Source organism: Apium graveolens, chromosome 2 (assembly GCF_009905375.1).
Source record: "Apium graveolens cultivar Ventura chromosome 2, ASM990537v1, whole genome shotgun sequence".
NCBI classification, from domain to species: Eukaryota; Viridiplantae; Streptophyta; class Magnoliopsida; order Apiales; family Apiaceae; genus Apium; species Apium graveolens.
The window spans coordinates 317,316,932-317,335,516 of record NC_133648.1 but is presented as its reverse complement, the minus strand read 5'-3'; the positions used below and the strand labels follow the sequence as shown (position 1 = coordinate 317,335,516).

Here is an 18,585-nt window from a genome sequence, read left to right as displayed (position 1 = left end):
ATATTATAAAGCTTTAATATTTTTTTGATAAATTTAAAATGTAAAAAATTGAGAGGGACATCAGAAAAAAAGAGTACATAAATGAATAGGACATTATGACTATATCTTTATATACACACTTGTATCCAAGATTACGTATATATTTATTCTAGGTTCTAGGTTTTGGACAGTTGAAGGTAAAAAATTGTGTATTTTGAGCATTTTTAGGGACTCGAGACTTGCCTTCCTTTTCTATTTTTTTAATCAATGTTTTATATTTAAAATATTACATTTTGTTATTTCAAGTCAATTCCTTTAGTCAATTATTACTTGGCTAAATTGGTTGGCTATAGTAATTGTAATTAAAGGTAGTACAAATGCTCCTACGATCGTAGGTATAATACTAGTTAAGTAAAATTATAAATGAAACTTGATTCAACAAATATAGCCAATGATGAATTAACATCTAAATTTTTTGTTCAGGTGTATTGTGCATTTGACTAATACAAAATTTACATATTATCTATTACATGTGATTTTAGCTCATAGGTCTACACCATTGGAGATGTTCTGATCTCCACTGATATTGCCAATATTTAGTTGAGGGTCAAATGACGTTCTGGTCTCTCAACTGACCGAAAACTTGCAGTTGGGTCATACAACTCAGAAAACTTTCAGTCACATCATTTTACTCTTAAAAATTTTCGTTCAGGTCACTCGCCGTTATATTCCGTTAAAAATTTGACGGATTGTCGACTAAGCTTGGTAAATTGGCTTAAATAAATTCAACGTGGCATGTACAGTCAGATAAAGTGGCGTTTTGGTCACTCAACGGGCTCAAAACTTGCAATTTGGTCATCAAACTGAAGAAATTTTCATTCAGGTCACTATCATTACATCCATTAAAAACTAAAAGAAAACCGAACGAAGAGCTCTTTTACATACCCTTTTTTCTCTCTTAAAAAATTTCGAAACATGTAAATAAATGTGACAAATACACAAACATAACATCAATGATTTTCCACACAATTTTTTTAAGAGATCGATTTACACATAACATCAATGGTTTTACAAACATAACATCAATGGTTTTTACACACAAAAATACACAAACATAACATCAATGGTTTTTAAAAATACAGTGTCTATCACAGCATACAAGTTGCACAAAACCATTTTTCTAATTGACCTTTGTCTCATCTTAGCCTTTTATATTGTTAAATTTAAATCTTAACCAGTACATGTACTTCGTAATTTATATTTTCTCTAATCTATCTTCCTAAATCTGTTTAGAACTAGTCGAAATGTCTAATAGTTATCCTATTTTGCTTTCCAATTTAACTTTTAAGAAAGTTATACAGAACAATTATAATATAGTGTCAAGTCATCTCCTAAATTTCAAGGAACCCTAACTATTCCCTCATAAATATTTTTACCTACATCTTTTTTTATTCATTAATTAAAATTTAGCTCTTAATTGATCTAGGTTAAATAAGCATGAATTTTTTAAGAGAGAAAAGAGGGGTTGTAGGAGAGGTCCTCGTTTGGTTTTCTTTTCAGTTTTTAATGGACGTAATGGCCAGTGACCTGAATGAAAAATTCTTCAGTTTGATGACCAAATTGCATGTTTTGAGTCAGTTAAATGACCAAAATGACGTTTTATCTGACTGTACATGTCACTGTGGATTTATTTAAGTTAAGTCACTAAGCTTAGTGAGCAATATATTAAGTTTTTAACAGAATGTAACGAAGACTGGCCTGAATAAAAACTTTTAGAGTAAACTGGTGTGACTAAAATATTTTTGAGTTGAATGACCCAACTACAAGTTTTTGGTCAGTTGAGTGACCAAAATTCATTTAAAAATTGATTGAATATTATTATTTTAGCTATAGATTCTACAAATGATCCAACGGTGTTAGGTATAATAATAGTTAAGTAAAATTATACCTTACGAAAAAAAAAATATAACCAATAATGAATTATTATCTAAATTTTTTGCTAAGGAGTATTGTGCATTGCAGTGATGCAAAATCTACATATTATCTATAACATGTGATTTTAACTAAGGGTTCTATACCATTGCAGATGCTCTAAGCATTTTAAGGTTGTGCTAAAATAGACGGAACCAATGCTATATTTGAACACCAAAAAGTTGATTTTTGCTGCTAAATTAAAATTATGTCTCCCAAGCATTTATCTAGTTGCTTCTTTCTTTGACTTTTCGATGAGAGAAAAAATATAGCACAATGCTTTATTTTGTTCTATATAAGGCACAAACTGTAACATTCTTCTATTTTTAGCACAATATTTAGCACACTATTGGATTGATAAATTTTATTTTTGGTACTATGATATGTAAACATAGTTACCAATTTAGCACACCAATGGACATGTTATAAGGTAACAATGTTAACTTTAGTAGCACTTGCGTACACTTAAACAATAAAATCTCAATAAAAAAATATTCGATTAACGAGTAATCACATCAAATAAATAACTTTTTACGGTCCCAAGAATAACGGTGACAATATATTTTAGCTCAATAAATGGACAATTTCGTTAAACGAATACAATTTTATTGTCCCAAGTGTATTCATTTGTCGAGGCTTGACTTTAATATAGAACAGTTTCTAGTGATTTTTCTTACTAAAATGTTCCCAGCTTCTTATAAATCACAGATTTGGGAAAACTGGTGTCTACAAGGTGTTTATGTTTGGGAACCCAAGTGTTATGGTTACAACACCTGAAACTTGCAAAAGAGTTTTAACAGATGATGATGCATTTATGTCAGGATGGCCTGCATCCACAATCAAACTTATGGGTGAAAAATCATTCTTTGGTCTTTCTTATGACGAACACAAACGACTGCGACGCTTAACAGCAGCACCCATAAATGGTAAAGAGAATCTCTCGGTATATATGTATTACATTGAATATATGGTTAAATCGGCTTTGGATAAGTGGTCCAAAATGGAGAAAATTGAGTTCTTGACAGAGGTTAGGAAGCTTAGTTTTCGCATTATTACTTACATTCTTTTGAGCTCTGAAAGTGAGGTACTTGAAGCACTCGAAAGATAGTATACTGCACTTAACCATGGAGTTAGAGCCATTGCGATAAATATTCCTGGATTTGCGTACTACAGGGCACTTAAGGTATGTTTTTATATTAAGCTTATCTTTAAATAATTTATACATGTCATTTATAATTAATAATTATGTTATCAATTTCAGGCACGAAAGAAACTTGTAGCTATTTTTCAGTCCATAGTGAATGAACGTAGATCACGAATAAAGAATGATTCAGCATCAATAAAAAAAGATATGATGGATGCTCTGTTATTTGTTGAAGATGAAAATGGTAGGAACTTGAATGATGATGAAATTATTGATGTACTCATCATGTACTTGAATGCTGGTCATGAATCTTCTGGGCATACTATTATGTGGGCTACTGTCTTCTTGCAAAAAAATCCTGAAACTTTTTAAAAAGCCAAGGTAATTATTTATGTACATGTGGGTGATAGTGAATCTTAATTGATATTTCTAATTATAAAGTTTGAACATAATGTAGGCAGAGCAAAAAGCTATAGCGCAGAACAAATCACCTAATGAAAATGGAATAACATTTGAAGAATTTAGAAAAATGGACTATTTGTCAAAGGTATTTTATTTTGTTCATTTTTATTTCTTATCATGTAGTTCGGTTCTTTTAAAAAGTGTACTTATTTTATAAATAATACTCAGTTTATTGGTCTTGTAACATAGGTCATCGATGAAACACTTCGCGTAATAACGTTGTCACTAACTGTCTTTCGAGAGGCAAAAAAGGATGTGAAATTAAACGGTAAGTCATATATAATGGATAATTTAAGATTACATAATAGTTGCCTTGTTATATGAAATCAATTGTATGAACAAATTAAAATTTTTTGGACAGGTTATTTGATTCCCAAAGGTTGGAAAACTTTAGTATGGTTTAGATCTGTTCACCATAATTCAGAAATATATCATGGGCCTATGAAATTCAATCCATCGCGATGGGATGTAAGTTATATTCTCTCTTTGAATAACATTTACGCACAAAGACACATGTACATGTTGTTATTCCTAATGAACTAACAATGAGATTTACAGAAAGGGGGTTGAATGTAAATCTCAAAACTTTTTCAAGTTTTGAGCAGTTTCAAAGGCTATGTGTTTAAGATAAACAAGTGTATGAATTGCTTTAAGCTAATACAGACAGATATATATTCAAACACTAATGTAAAGAACACAACAGACCTTAAAAACTTTTCTGGTGGATTGTTGTTCCACCAGAGATGGTATTTCAGAAAATCTGTGATTCAAGAAGTTGATCACAGCTGCATCCTAGTACAAACTAGATAATTTTTCTCTCAAGATTTTTCTAAACAGTTCTGGAAAAATTCATGTCTAATTACTAGCTGCTACTTGGTTTATATATCACCAAGTTTACAAGTGAAGACAAAGATAAAAAGTACAATAATAAAATAAGTTCTCCACTTATTTCTACTCCATTTTACTCCAGTGCATTGTTGACTATTGCCTCTTTATGCTAGAGTAGAACGGCTGCTTTTTCTGATGTTCCTGAATTAGGCTACCACATCTCAGTTGTCTCTGTCAACCCATGTGCCTCTGTTTGTAGGTACAACTACCACTTGTCAACTGTTATTTAACAGAACATCTGTTGAAGCCTTCATCCGTTGATGGCTTTATCCGTTGATGTGTTAGCAGTTAAAGCTCTATCCGTTGATGCACTCATCCGTTGAAGGATGTTATCCGTTGAAGCTTTAGAGACATCCGTTGAAGCTTTGTTTCTCATCCGTTGAAGGTCTTTAAGTTATTCGTTGACACCATTTCATTTATACAAGATTACAAGGCATGAAATATTTACAATTGGCCTTCCTATCTGCATATCCTCTAGTAGTCAACATGACTTATAATTTCCCTCAACATTTAAGAATTATATCTCAAATTCAGAGACTGAAATGTGCTACAACACTAGACTTATTTCTAAGTAAAGCTACACCATCAACGGATAGCCAAAATGGTCTTATACGTTGAGGCTACAAACACTAGATTTCTACTTAAGTGTTTTGTTAAACATATCATCAAACTAATGCACATATATTCCTAACAATCTCCCCCTATTTATGTCTATAAGAATTGTAGACATAAATTCAAGGTTAACTTGATGATAACAAAACACTTAACAAATATATGAACTGAAACTAAGCAGAAATTTAAAAGTGCTGCAAAAGTGTATGTACTAGAAGGTAATTGAAGATTTACAGTATTTCCAAGGGTGCTCCTCTAGCCTGAGCAAATCATCTTTTTCTTCTTTGTTCCCTGGTTTTCTTTCCTAGCCCTTTGTCATTTTCCTCAATTTGGAGTTGGAGTTGTCTGAAGAATTCAGCTTCATCTTCATCACTGATATCCAACTTAGATTGCATTTCTTTGAGAGTTTCATTACTGGCAATCTTGAGTTGGTCTTCAAGTCTGAAAAATCTTCTGACTCCTTTATCATCTCTGAATTCCATCAACCAATGAGGTGATTTGTGAATTGTAGTTCCCCTTTCTTGAATGAGTAAGGTTCTGGGCAAAGCATTGGGCTCCCTCCAAGTTTTCCTTATGTTGGCAATCTTGTTGAGAATTTCAGTCTTGGCAGTCCTGGTAAAGCCAGAATCCTTTTGTATGGCTGAAAAGACTCTAATCAAGGTAGAGTAGCCTTCATTCAGAATCCTGTAGAGAGGCCATGTTCTTTCCCCAGCTCCTTTGTATCTGAACACCAATCTCTCTGGTAGTTGTCTGTAGGCAGCAATTCCCCTTACATCCTCCAGCTCATCCAGATAGAGTTCAATGTCTGAAATTTCTTTTATGTCACAGATGTGAACATAATCATCTTTAGAAATGGGTGGCTTAGGGTTAGGTTTATGTTTTTGAGTGAATTTCTTAGAGTTTAGGGGAGGTGTAGATTTGGATTTTCTTTTCTGTTTCTTTGGTAGTGGAAGAGTGGTTAAAAAGGTAGGCAAATTGATGGTGTCCCAATCAATAGGTTCCTCTTTTAGGATGATTGGTTCACCATGGATGTTTATAGTGGGATCAGCAACAAAGGGTTCAGGTATGGAAGGTAGAGATTTAGTTTCTTCAGTGTTGCCTTCACTCCTTCTATGTGCCTTGGCCTTTCTTCTGTTTCCCTTCTGCCATTCCTCTTTTTCCTCCATACTTTCACCAAATATACTCCCAAAAACCTCATCTAAGTTTGCAATCTTGTCTTCACCCCTGACTTCAATTTCTTTCTCATTTTCAACTAGACTTGACTTTAGCTTTTGTTCAAGCTTTGCTTGTGCTCTTTTGTCAGCCTTGAGTTTTTCAGCTTCTTTCTTTAACCTTTTGGTTTCTTCCCTCTTGGCTATTGAGAATTTTGGATGTCCTTGCATCACACATATGCTTTTTCCCTCTCTAAAGATAATAGCCATGTTTCTCCTTACTGCCTCATCCATGGTCTCCTTGTGTTTTATGATGCTAGCACCCAAAACTTTGTCTTCATCAGGCTTTGGAAGAGGAAAGTCCACTTCTTCCATTTGAGCAAAGTCTAGAGGGTTCTTTGTGGAGTCCTTGCTGGATCTAGTGTTGGGCTTGAGAACCATAGGTTTTAGATTCTTGAAAGAAGTCTCTCCAACCTTATTTCTCCTTTCTGGCTTGTGCTCCATATTGATTGGTTCAACATTTGTGCTATGTTTCACAGATCTTGATTTATCTTGTGTAGAGCCAAACAACTGTTGCACCCTTTCATCAATTCTCCTCCTTTGCTCTTTCACTTGAATTTCAGCTGCTGCTAGCTGGATTAAATCAATTCCATCAGGCTTTCCTTTGATTTGAATGATTGGAGAAGTAGTGATGGCAGGAACTAGCACTTTAGATATTTGGATTTTTGTAGATGGCTCTCCTTCCCCTTCCCTTTTACTCTCCCCCTTTTTGTTATCATCAAGGAGAGGGGTCAAGCCCTGTGCTTTTGCCAGCTGCATAAGTAGATTTGTTTGAGATTGTTGGTTGTGAAGAATGGTGGCCACAGAATCTTCAATAACTTGAACTCTGTCTTCCAATTTGGCCAGCCTCTTTTCAGTATGTGATTCCTTTTTCAATCTCAACAAAATGTCCTGCATTGTACCATAGGGCATGACTGAATCCAATTTTTCAGAATTGTAGGATTTCAAGTCAGCAATATCCTTTCTGAGTTCATCCATACTCAGATTCTGTCTTACTTGCTGCAACTTCATGAGATGCAGTGAGTCCCAGTGAGCTGTAAGGATAGCATTTGTACCTGCATGAGAAGTTTTCTGAATGGCCTGTTGGATAGTATTGATTTGTTTGACTAAGGAGACATTGAATTGCCCTGTTGTATACTCCTTTGTTAAGGCCCATTCAGGTAGATTTGGAATAGAACTAGGGCCTTCATCTCCCCCTAAGTTCATGCTTCCATCAGAAGAAACAAAGTCATCATCATCAGAATTTACTCCAAATTCTTCAGATGACTCACCAGCTTTTGAAGGCATCTTGTTAATAGCAGCTTTGTCCCTTTGAAGAGATGTTGTTGTATGTACTAGATGTAGTGTCTTTTCTGCCTCCACATTGCCCTGTGCAGCCAATAATTGATAGGCTGAAACAGGATGAGTAAAAGTGTCAGCATCCAAGGAAATGTTATCAATTACAGCTTTGTAATGTTGCTGAAATTGTCTTTCCTTTTCAGCATCATTCACAATCATTGACTCACTAGCAATGGCTGGATCCATCCTTATATCTGCTGTCCCTGCTTTTCTCTCATTTTCTCTATGTTCTTGCATCAGGGGCTCCCCCTGGCTCACACAACTCACTCCCTCACCTTCACCTACTAAGGTGGTACTCCTCTCACTTACTTTTGCCATGCTGGAAAAAATAGCATGCATATTTGAGCTCTCAATCTCTCCTTTTGCCTGGGAGCAACCCAGCCTCTCACTCAAATTGTCACTCCCTTCCCTCAGTCCTAGAAGTGATTGTACAGTAATCAAGTCTTCTACACTTGGAATTGTTTCAGTTGTGTGTGTAGAGACTATCAACGGATGCGAAATAGCCGTTGAAGGTGAAACTGATGGTATCAACGGATAACTGCTGTTAAGCTTATCCGTTGAAGAACAACCACTTGTCAACGGATGAGTGATATCCGTTGAAGAAGGAAAAGAAGTTGAAATTGAAAGTGATATAACTGTTGAATCTGTGTAGATTGATATGAGTTTTGGTGACACAGATCCTTCAATTACATCTGAAAGAATTTGCGGGTGATCCAACAAATCATCTAAAAGATGATGATCACCTGTATTTGAGTGGGGCTCCTCCCTGAGTTGTAAAGAGGGAGAATCAGGAATTGATGGGAATAACATATCCACATCTAGAGATGGTGAAGAAGTGTGTGGTGATTGATGTGTGTTAATTGTGAGATAATGGGGCTGTGACTCCACATTTGTTGGAGCCACATCAAACTGAGTTTGAGAAGGCATAGATACAGATGGATGTATCTGTGCAGTGTGTGTACCCTGTGTAGAAGATTGGGTTCTGGCTCTCTTTCTTCTAATAAAGGCTTTTGTTGGTGAGTGTTTGGCTTTATTGTCCCTCCCTAGTTTGTTCTGTGTTCCTGGTTGGGAACTATTTTCAATAGTTACATCCTTTTGGGAGGATGCAGCTAGGGATATGCTAGTAACCCTTTCAACCACCACAGCTTTTTGAGAAACTGTGGCTTGGCTAGCTTGGGAAGCACTTATCTCTCCTTCCTTATCCTGGGGGTTTCTTTGATATTCACCCCTCCCCTCACCACTCACACCCTGTTCACTCCCCTCAGGGTTAATGGTAGATGTTACAACTGTTGTCTTTTGAGAAACAACAGAGGTAGTTTTCTTTGTCTTTGATTTTGAAAGTTTAGTTTTGGTGACCTTGGTAGGAATCTGTTGGGGCATTGTCACAGATTCCATGGCCACACTAGAAGATAAAGAAATAGAGGGGTTTGAAGAAGTAGGAGTTGTAGAAGCAATTACCTCACTTACCTGTGGTGCATTCATGATTGGTAAATATACCAATGGCACACTGCTGTTGAGATCCATTCTCAATAAATCTGCAAGAACTCTTTTCTCTTGTGCCCAGCACTTGAGTTTATTATTCTCATTGGTTATGACCAAACCTTCAGCAACATGGTTAGCCAATAACATAAAGAATCTAGCATAATAGATGTTATTAGATCTATTAGCTTTGTTACCTAATCTAGTACCTAATTCTAGCATAACATAGTTGCTAAAATTAAAATACCTATCAGAAACAAGCATATAGAGCATATTAACAAGAGATGAAGTTATGGCATCAAAATTGCTAATTTTCCCAGAGAAAACCTTGATAAAGGCATCCCCAAGAAAACTCCATTCTTTCCTAAGGCCTTTTCTTTGAATACTCCCTAAACTAGCAGAGTTAAGAGAATAACCTTTGGAATCTAACATGCTGGATACATCATTATCAGTGTGTGGTGTCATGGCATTGTTCTCAGGTAATTTAAAACATGCTAGTAAATCATCACAGTTAACACAGTGATTTTTACCTTTGAGGGTGAAGGAGATAGTCATATCTATTGAGTTGAACTGAGCAGTTGTCCAAATCTCCTCAACTACTTCATAGTAAATCGTTGGGGCTTCCAGCATTGCATAGCTAAGTTTACAGTTTTTGATGAAGTCCATCATTTTGTGATAATCGGAATGGGCTTCATTCTTTTCTACCAAAGCTATGAAATTGTTCTTCTCATAGATGAATCCGGATTGAGACATAATCTTTACTACTGGTGCCATTGTTGTGAGTAGAATTTGCAGAGAATAACTTGAAGGTTTTGCAGAGAGAAAATGGTAAAAGCTTTGAAATTTCAAGAAAGCGTAAAGTAAAAATGAAAAATGAGAAGGGCTTATATACTTTCTCAAATTAAAAAGCATAAATAAAAGATTAAACAATAAATATATGTAAGTGAATTTCAGTCGTTTAAGAATAAACTGTAAGTATTCTAAAAACTACCTTTAAAACAAATACATACAGCTGTATGTATGAGTATCAACGGTTAATACAATAGAATCAACGGCTGTGAAACACCTGAATCAACTGATGTGATATTTCAACGGATAAAGTAAATTGTCATCCGTTGAAGAGCACTTCAGTTTTATCCGTTGACGGATAAAAATTTCCAGAAATGTATATGTCTTTCAACGGATAATGAACATCCGTTGACAGAACAATTTTGACTTTCAACGGATAGGGAATATCCGTTGATGGAATAATCTGTGTTAAAAATCAAATTTTTTCTAGCAACTAATACATTTCAGGCTTCAAATCAAATTACAATAAGGACATGAATTTTAAGAGTAATTAAGCATACCTAGCTCACTTACCAATCTTGTGAATGTTGATTCATCAAGTGGCTTGGTAAATATGTCTGCAATTTGTTGTTCACTTGGAACAAAATGAAGTTCCACTGTACCTTTCATCACATGTTCCCTAATGAAGTGGTACTTGATATCAATGTGCTTGGTTCTTGAGTGCTGCACTGGATTTTCAGTAATGGCAATGGCACTTGTGTTGTCACAAAATATTGGAATTTTGTCAACAGTCATACCATAGTCAAATAACTGGTTCCTCATCCATAGTATTTGTGCACAGCAACTACCAGCTGCAATGTACTCAGCTTCAGCTGTTGATGTGGAAACAGAATTCTGCTTCTTGCTGAACCATGATACAAGCTTGTTCCCTAGAAATTGACAGGTGCCTGTTGTGCTTTTCCTGTCTATTTTGCAACCTGCATAATCTGCATCTGAGTAGCCAATTAGATCAAAACCAGACTCTCTAGGGTACCAAATTCCTAGATTTGGAGTCCCCTTGAGATATCTGAAAATTCTTTTAATGGCCACTAAGTGAGATTCTTTAGGGTCAGCTTGAAATCTAGCACAGAGACATGTAAAAAACATTATATCAGGTCTACTAGCAGTTAAATATAAAAGTGAGCCAACCATGCCTCTATAACTTGTAATATCCACAGACTTTTCAGCCTTGTTTAATTCAAGCTTAGTGGCAGTGGCCATGGGAGTTTTTGCAGGTGAACAATCCATTAAGTCAAACTTCTTTAAAAGATCATAAATATATTTAGTTTGACTAATGAAAATTCCACTACTAACTTGTTTAACTTGTAACCCAAGAAAGTAAGTTAGCTCTCCCATCATGCTCATTTCATATTTACTTTGCATTAATTTAGCAAACTTTTTACAAAGCTTATCATCTGTAGATCCAAATATAATATCATCTACATAAATTTGTACAAGTATCTTAGAGCCATTAACATTTCTAAAGAAGAGAGTTTTGTCAACAGTACCTCTTGTGAAATGATTATCTAGAAGGAACTTTGACAAAGTCTCATACCAGGCTCTAGGTGCTTGCTTTAGTCCATAGAGTGCTTTCAACAGATAATACACATGGTTTGGAAAATTTTGATCTTCAAAACCTGGAGGTTGGCTTACATAAACTTCTTCCTCCAATTCCCCATTTAGAAATGCACTCTTGACATCCATCTGATAGACTTTGAAATTGGCATTAGCTGCATAGGCTAGAAAGATTCTGATGGCTTCAAGTCTTGCAACTGGAGCAAATGTTTCATCAAAATCTATTCCCTCTTGTTGAGAATAGCCTTTAGCAACCAATCTGGCTTTATTCCTTATGACAATGCCATTTTCATCCATCTTGTTTCTGAATACCCATTTTGTGTCAATGGAACTCTTGTTCTTTGGCTTGGGTACCAGCTTCCAAACTTTATTTCTCTCAAATTGGTTCAGCTCTTCCTGCATAGCTAATATCCAATCTGGATCCATTAAGGCTTCTTCCACTTTCTTAGGTTCCTCCTGAGATAGAAAACTACTATACAGACATTCATTTTGAGTAACTTTTCTTGTTTGCACTTTAGATGATGCAACACCAATGATCAGTTCAAAGGGATGATTCTTGGTCCATTTCCTTTGAGGTGGAAGATGTGCTCTAGATGAGGTGGCCTCAGTATTGTCGTGATGTGAGACAGAGTGTTGATCAGTTGAAACTCCCCCTGAGTTGTTGGTCCTTTGCAGGGAACTTGGAGTTCTATCAACTGATGATGTAAATCGATTATCCGTTGATGAACTATGATCAACGGATGCTTCATTATGTACTTCAACGGATGATGCATTATGTCTTTCAACGGATACTGCATTGCCTCTTTCAACGGATGCAGAATTCTGACTTTCAACGGATGCAGTATTTTGTGCATTATCCAAGGGCATATCTTGAATCCCTTTTGAAGTGTCATTTCCATCAATCTCCTCTTCACTATCATCACAATATATCTCAATGTTGTCAAATTTGAGTCTTTCATGGTGTCCCTCATCTGTTAGTCCATCAATCTTTTTATCATCAAACACAACATGCACAGATTCCATAACAATGTTGGTTCTTAGATTGTAGACCCTATAAGATTTTCCAGCTGAGTAACCAACAAATATCCCTTCATCAGCCTTTGCATCAAACTTCCCTTTATGGTCAAATTGATTTCTCAGTATAAAGCATTTACATCCAAAGACATGAAGAAAGTTTAGAGTTGGTTTTCTTCTCTTGAACAACTGATAAGGAGTCATGCCTTTAGCTTGATTGATCAAAGAAATATTCTGAGTGTAGCAGGCACAATTAACAGCTTCAGCCCAGAAATATGTTGGTAACTTTGATTCTTCAAGCATTGTTCTGGCAGCCTCAATTAAAGATCTGTTCTTTCTTTCAACTACCCCATTTTGCTGAGGTGTTCTTGGAGCTGAGAACTCATGCATGATTCCATTTTCTTCACATAACAGCCTCATTGTCAAATTCTTGAACTCAGTTCCATTGTCACTCCTGATATTCCTAACCTTCAAGCCAGGATGATTACTGACTTGCCTGATGTGATTGATAATGATTTCACTTGCTTCATCCTTTGATCCAAGAAAATAGACCCATGAAAACTTTGAGAAATCATCTACAATCACCAAGCAATATATTTTTCTTGCAATTGACAATACATTGACTGGTCCAAACAAATCCATATGTATCAGCTGTAATGGTTCATCAATTGTTGTTTCAAGCTTCTTTTTGAATGATGTTTTCCTTTGTTTGCCTTTCTGACAAGCATCACACAAACCATCCCTTGAGAATTCAACAAGAGGAATTCCTCTAACTAAGTCCTTTTTGACTAGATCATTCATTGTCTTGAAATTCAAATGGGATAGCTTCTTGTGCCATAGCCAACTTTCAACTGAACTTGCCTTGCTGAAGAGACAAGTAATAGATTCTGCATCTATAGAGTTGAAGTCAGCTAAGTACACATTTCCTTTTCTAACTACAGTTAGAACCACTTTGTTGTCTTTCTTACTGGTGACAACACAGGCTTCTGAATTGAAGGAAATTGTATTCCCTCTATCACATAGTTGACTGATGCTCAGTAAGTTGTGCTTGAGACCATCAACTAATGCAACTTCATCAATTATGACATTCCTTGTTGAAATCAAGCCATATCCCATAGTAAACCCTTTGCTGTCATCTCCAAAGGTTATGCTAGGGCCAGCTCTCTCCTTAAACTCTGTGAGCAGGGAGAAATCTCCTGTCATGTGTCTTGAACAGCCACTGTCCAAGTACCATAGATTTTTTCTTTTTCCCTGCACACCATAAAATCAATCAAGTTGATTTTGGTACCCAAGTTTCCTTGGGTCCATTCTTGTTAGCCTTTCTCCTAGACTTCATTCCTTCTGCATCTTTAGACTTAGGTAACTTTGAGTCAACCTTGATCTTAGATGTAGTTGGTTGAGGTGTAGGGTTAGTCACAGAATCATTTAGCACATTTGGAATTTGATAAGGCATGGATTGTGCAAGCATGTTATTCCATATTGGCATATTGTATGGCATTTGAGGCATACTAAATGCAGCAAGATAAGGATTGTTAAAATATGGCATGTTAGCAAAATGTGCATAAGGATTCTGATGAGACATAACAGGCATAGCATGCAGAGGTGATGCAGAAATATTAGGCATGGAAGAGGGTACAGGAATGGGAGTTTTCTTAATAGATTTGCAATTAGCAGATAGATGATTAACACTACTACAATGCACACAGCTTTTTCTAGGAGCATACTTATCAGGTGTGTAATTGTTATGTTTGTTAACCCCTACCTTCCCATTTCTATTAGATTTCCTTTTAGTTTCCTTTTTATCCTCAACCACTTTGAGCCTATTCTTTAACTGTTCTAAGGTCATATGTCCTATATTCACCTTACTGAAATCTTTGGATGTGCTTGCTTCTTCTTTGACAAAGTTCTTGGAAGTTGAACCAAACTTTTTGTTGAGTTTCTTTAGATTTTCACTTTTAGAAACATCTGCCTGTTTTAATTGAGAAACCTTCAACGGATGCTCCTTTTCTTCCTTCAACGGATAACTTTCATCATCCGTTGATTCCACATTTGTTGACAGCCCATCAATTAATTCCATTTTCTTTTTGTTTTTATCCCAGGCAGTCTCACAGAATGATTCAATTCCTTGGACCTTGGCAATTTGAGCACTAACATCCCTAGATGTCTTCCAGGCTTTAATCACCTCTTACTCTCTCTCTAATTGATTAGAAAGTATTTCTACTTTCTTAACAGATTCAGCTAGTTCATTTTCAATAGATATACAATGTAGCTTAGTTTTCTCTAGGTCAATCAACTTATCTTCTAACACAGCATTTCTATCACTTAAAAACAAATTGTTCTCTTTAATCCTACTATTTTCTTTAGCAAGAGATTTAAGAGACACACGCAAATGATACAGTTCAGTAGACATGTCATTAAAAGCATCATTGCACTCTTCTTTAGTAAGCTGTGTTAAATCAGTAGTGATTACCTGGTTGCTTGATGAACTAACTTCATTTTCCTCAGAATCAGCTATGAGAGCCAAGTTGACATATTCCGCATCTTCATCCTCTTCTTCTCCATCAGCTGCCCAGTCTTTTTCTTGAGTAATGAAAGCCCTCTCCTTTTGCTTGAGCAGATCAAAATATTTCTTTTTGTAATCTACTTGGTCAAATTTCTTCTTTTCAGAAGTTGGCTTTCTGCACTCACTTGCAAAGTGTCCACTTATACCACAATTGAAACACTTGAACTTGGATTTGTCCACCATGTTCTTATGAGATTTAGTGGCTCTAGTGTTTTTCCTAAATTTCATCTTTGCAAATCTTCTGGACAGAAATACAAGATGCTCATCAATACCATCAGAGTCATCTTGGCTGGAGTTGTCTTCATTCTCAGCAACTTGCTCCTTACCCTTGCTTGATTCTGATTTGCTTGTGCCATCTTTGGAGTTTAATGTAGATCTCACAGTTTCTTGTCTGCATTCTTTCTCATTATCAGCTACCAAGGCAACTGAACCTCCTTTCTTTCTTCCCTTCTCCAATACCTCATCCTGTTCCAGCTCTAGTTCATAAGTCTTCAAGATTCCATATAATCTTTCAAGAGTGAAGTCCTTATAATCTTGAGAGTTTCTTAAGGAGACAGCCATGGGTTTCCATTCCTTTGGCAAGGATCTTAAAAATTTAAGATTTGAATCCTTCACCTGGTACACTCTACCATACAGCTTCAGTCCATTCAACAGCTTTTGGAATCTATTGAATGTGTCATTTAAAGATTCATTTTCTTCAAAATGAAAATACTCATACTGTTGAATGAGAAGCTGCATTTTGTTTTCTTTTACTTGTTCTGTACCTTCACACAGTAGCTGAACTGTGTCCCAAACCTCTTTGGCAGTTGTGCAATTTATCACATTATCAAACATATCCTTGTCAAGACCATTAAACAAAATGTTCATAGCCTTCTTATCCTTGTGGACTTCTTCTGTGTCTTCCATTGTCCATTCTGCTCTAGGTTTTGGAATGGATTGACCAACAGCAATTGTGGCTGTAGCAACTGTGGCTACTTTGTGGGGAATGTGAGGACCATTCTCAATGCAGTTTACATAACCTTCATCTTGGGAGAGTAGATGAAGGTGCATTTTCACCTTCCAATGGTGATAACTGTCTTTGTCAAGAACTGGGATTTTTACTTCAATATCCTTCTTACTCATCTTTGTTAGTTTCCAAGATCTTTAAACTCTTTGTGTGTCAAGAGCTTGCTCTGATACCAATTGTTATTCCTAATGAACTAACAATGAGATTTACAGAAGGGGGGTTGAATGTAAATCTCAAAACTTTTTCAAGTTTTGAGCAGTTTCAAAGGCTATGTGTTTAAGATAAACAAGTGTATGAATTGCTTTAAGCTAATACAGACAGATATATATTCAAACACTAATGTAAAGAACACAACAGACCTTAAAAACTTTTCTGGTGGATTGTTGTTCCACCAGAGATGGTATTTCAGAAAATCTGTGATTCAAGAAGTTGATCACAGCTGCATCCTAGTACAAACTAGATAATTTTTCTCTCAAGATTTTTCTAAACAGTTCTGGAAAAATTCATGTCTAATTACTAGCTGCTACTTGGTTTATATATCACCAAGTTTACAAGTGAAGACAAAGATAAAAAGTACAATAATAAAATAAGTTCTCCACTTGTTTCTACTCCATTTTACTCCAGTGCATTGTTGACTATTGCCTCTTTATGCTAGAGTAGAACGGCTGCTTTTTCTGATATTCCTGAATTAGGCTACCACATCTCAGTTGTCTCTGTCAACCCATGTGCCTCTGTTTGTAGGTACAACTACCACTTGTCAACTGCTATTTAACAGAACATCTGTTGAAGCCTTCATCCGTTGATGGCTTTATCCGTTGATGTGTTAGCAGTTAAAGCTCTATCCGTTGATGCACTCATCCGTTGAAGGATGTTATCCGTTGAAGCTTTAGAGACATCCGTTGAAGCTTTGTTTCTCATCCGTTGAAGGTCTTTAAGTTATCCGTTGACACCATTTCATTTATACAAGATTACAAGGCATGAAATATTTACAATTGGCCTTCCTATCTGCATATCCTCTAGTAGTCAATATGACTTATAATTTCCCTCAACATTTAAGAATTATATCTCAAATTCAGAGACTGAAATGTGCTACAACACTAGACTTATTTCTAAGTAAAGCTACACCATCAACGGATAGCCAAAATGGTCTTATCCGTTGAGGCTACAAATACTAGATTTCTACTTAAGTGTTTTGTTAAACATATCATCAAACTAATGCACATATATTCCTAACACATGTTATTTTTCTATTTCATATTCTTATATGTTCAATTCAAAGGATTTCACATCAAAAACTGGAGCATTCATTCCTTTTGGAGCAGGAAGCAGACTTTGCCCAGGAAAAGACCTTGCGAAACTTGAAATATCAGTGTTCCTTCATCATTTTTTTCTCAACTATGAGTAAGTAGTTAACTATATTTGTAAATTTTTGTACAATTCTTTTCATATATGTGGATGATTTATTGTTTGTGATATCATATGATCATCAATGTAAATCTGTTTTTCGTTCTTGATTTGCAGGGTAGAAATAGAGAATCCTGAGTGTCCATTGATGTTCTTACCCCATTGCAGGCCTAAAGATAACTGTATGGGAAAAATTAGGAGAGTTTCAAGTGAAATTTGAGATACCATAAATTTAAAAAATAAAGACTAAGAAAAGTTGGTGCATTATCAAGTCCCATACATTTTAAAAGTGATTTTCAACAGTTCTTTTATGATGGGTTTGTCTAGTGTGTGTCATGAACACATTTTAATAATGATCTTTTATGAGTCGAAAAATTATCATTGGTGAAATTTTTGTGCATATAGAGGGCCCTATTATAATTATTGAAAATTAATCAATCAAAATTTGCCACATAATTTACTGTTGTGTCTCCACAGGCACAAAATCATTTTATGATATGTATCGGTACTAGATACTAATAATTCAGTATCTATTACTTTCTCATATAGCTCTTCTATATATAATAGGAGAATAAGGGAATAAAATTCATGAGATTAAAAAGTTTCATTGAAAAGACTAAACTACCCATATTTTTAATATTTGTATAAAACATGTGATTTGTGGGAATTGAACTTGAGATATTTCATTCACATATAAAATCTCATACCACTACACCATATTGTCACATGTGTTTTTTATCATACACATAATATGTAAGTGTGCTAAATTAATATTTTATTTAACTTTAAACATAGTTATTTGAATTCCACAAAAAAATTAGTTACTTGAATATTTAGGCATAGTACATAAATGGATTATTATCTTATTTATTAATCATTTTTTAGTTTAAAATATATCTCATATATTTTTAACATATTTTTTTATAAAAAATAATAAAAATGTACATATATAATTTTTAAAGAAAAAATTAAAAATAGAATCGTTTATATATAAATAATATATATTGGTATTACATATTTAGATAAGTTCGAATTATAATGAGTCAATTCATTTTAATTTATTTCGAATTTGAAATCAAACTTTGGCCCATTATTCAAAAAATACTCGAAA

General features: G+C 35.1%; 1 pseudogene; it reads left to right on the top strand.

The window, feature by feature from the left end:
- Nucleotides 1-1,630: 1,630 nt before the first annotated feature.
- LOC141704524 (ent-kaurenoic acid oxidase 1-like) lies at nucleotides 1,631-17,694 on the top strand (annotated as a pseudogene).
- Nucleotides 17,695-18,585: the final 891 nt, after the last annotated feature.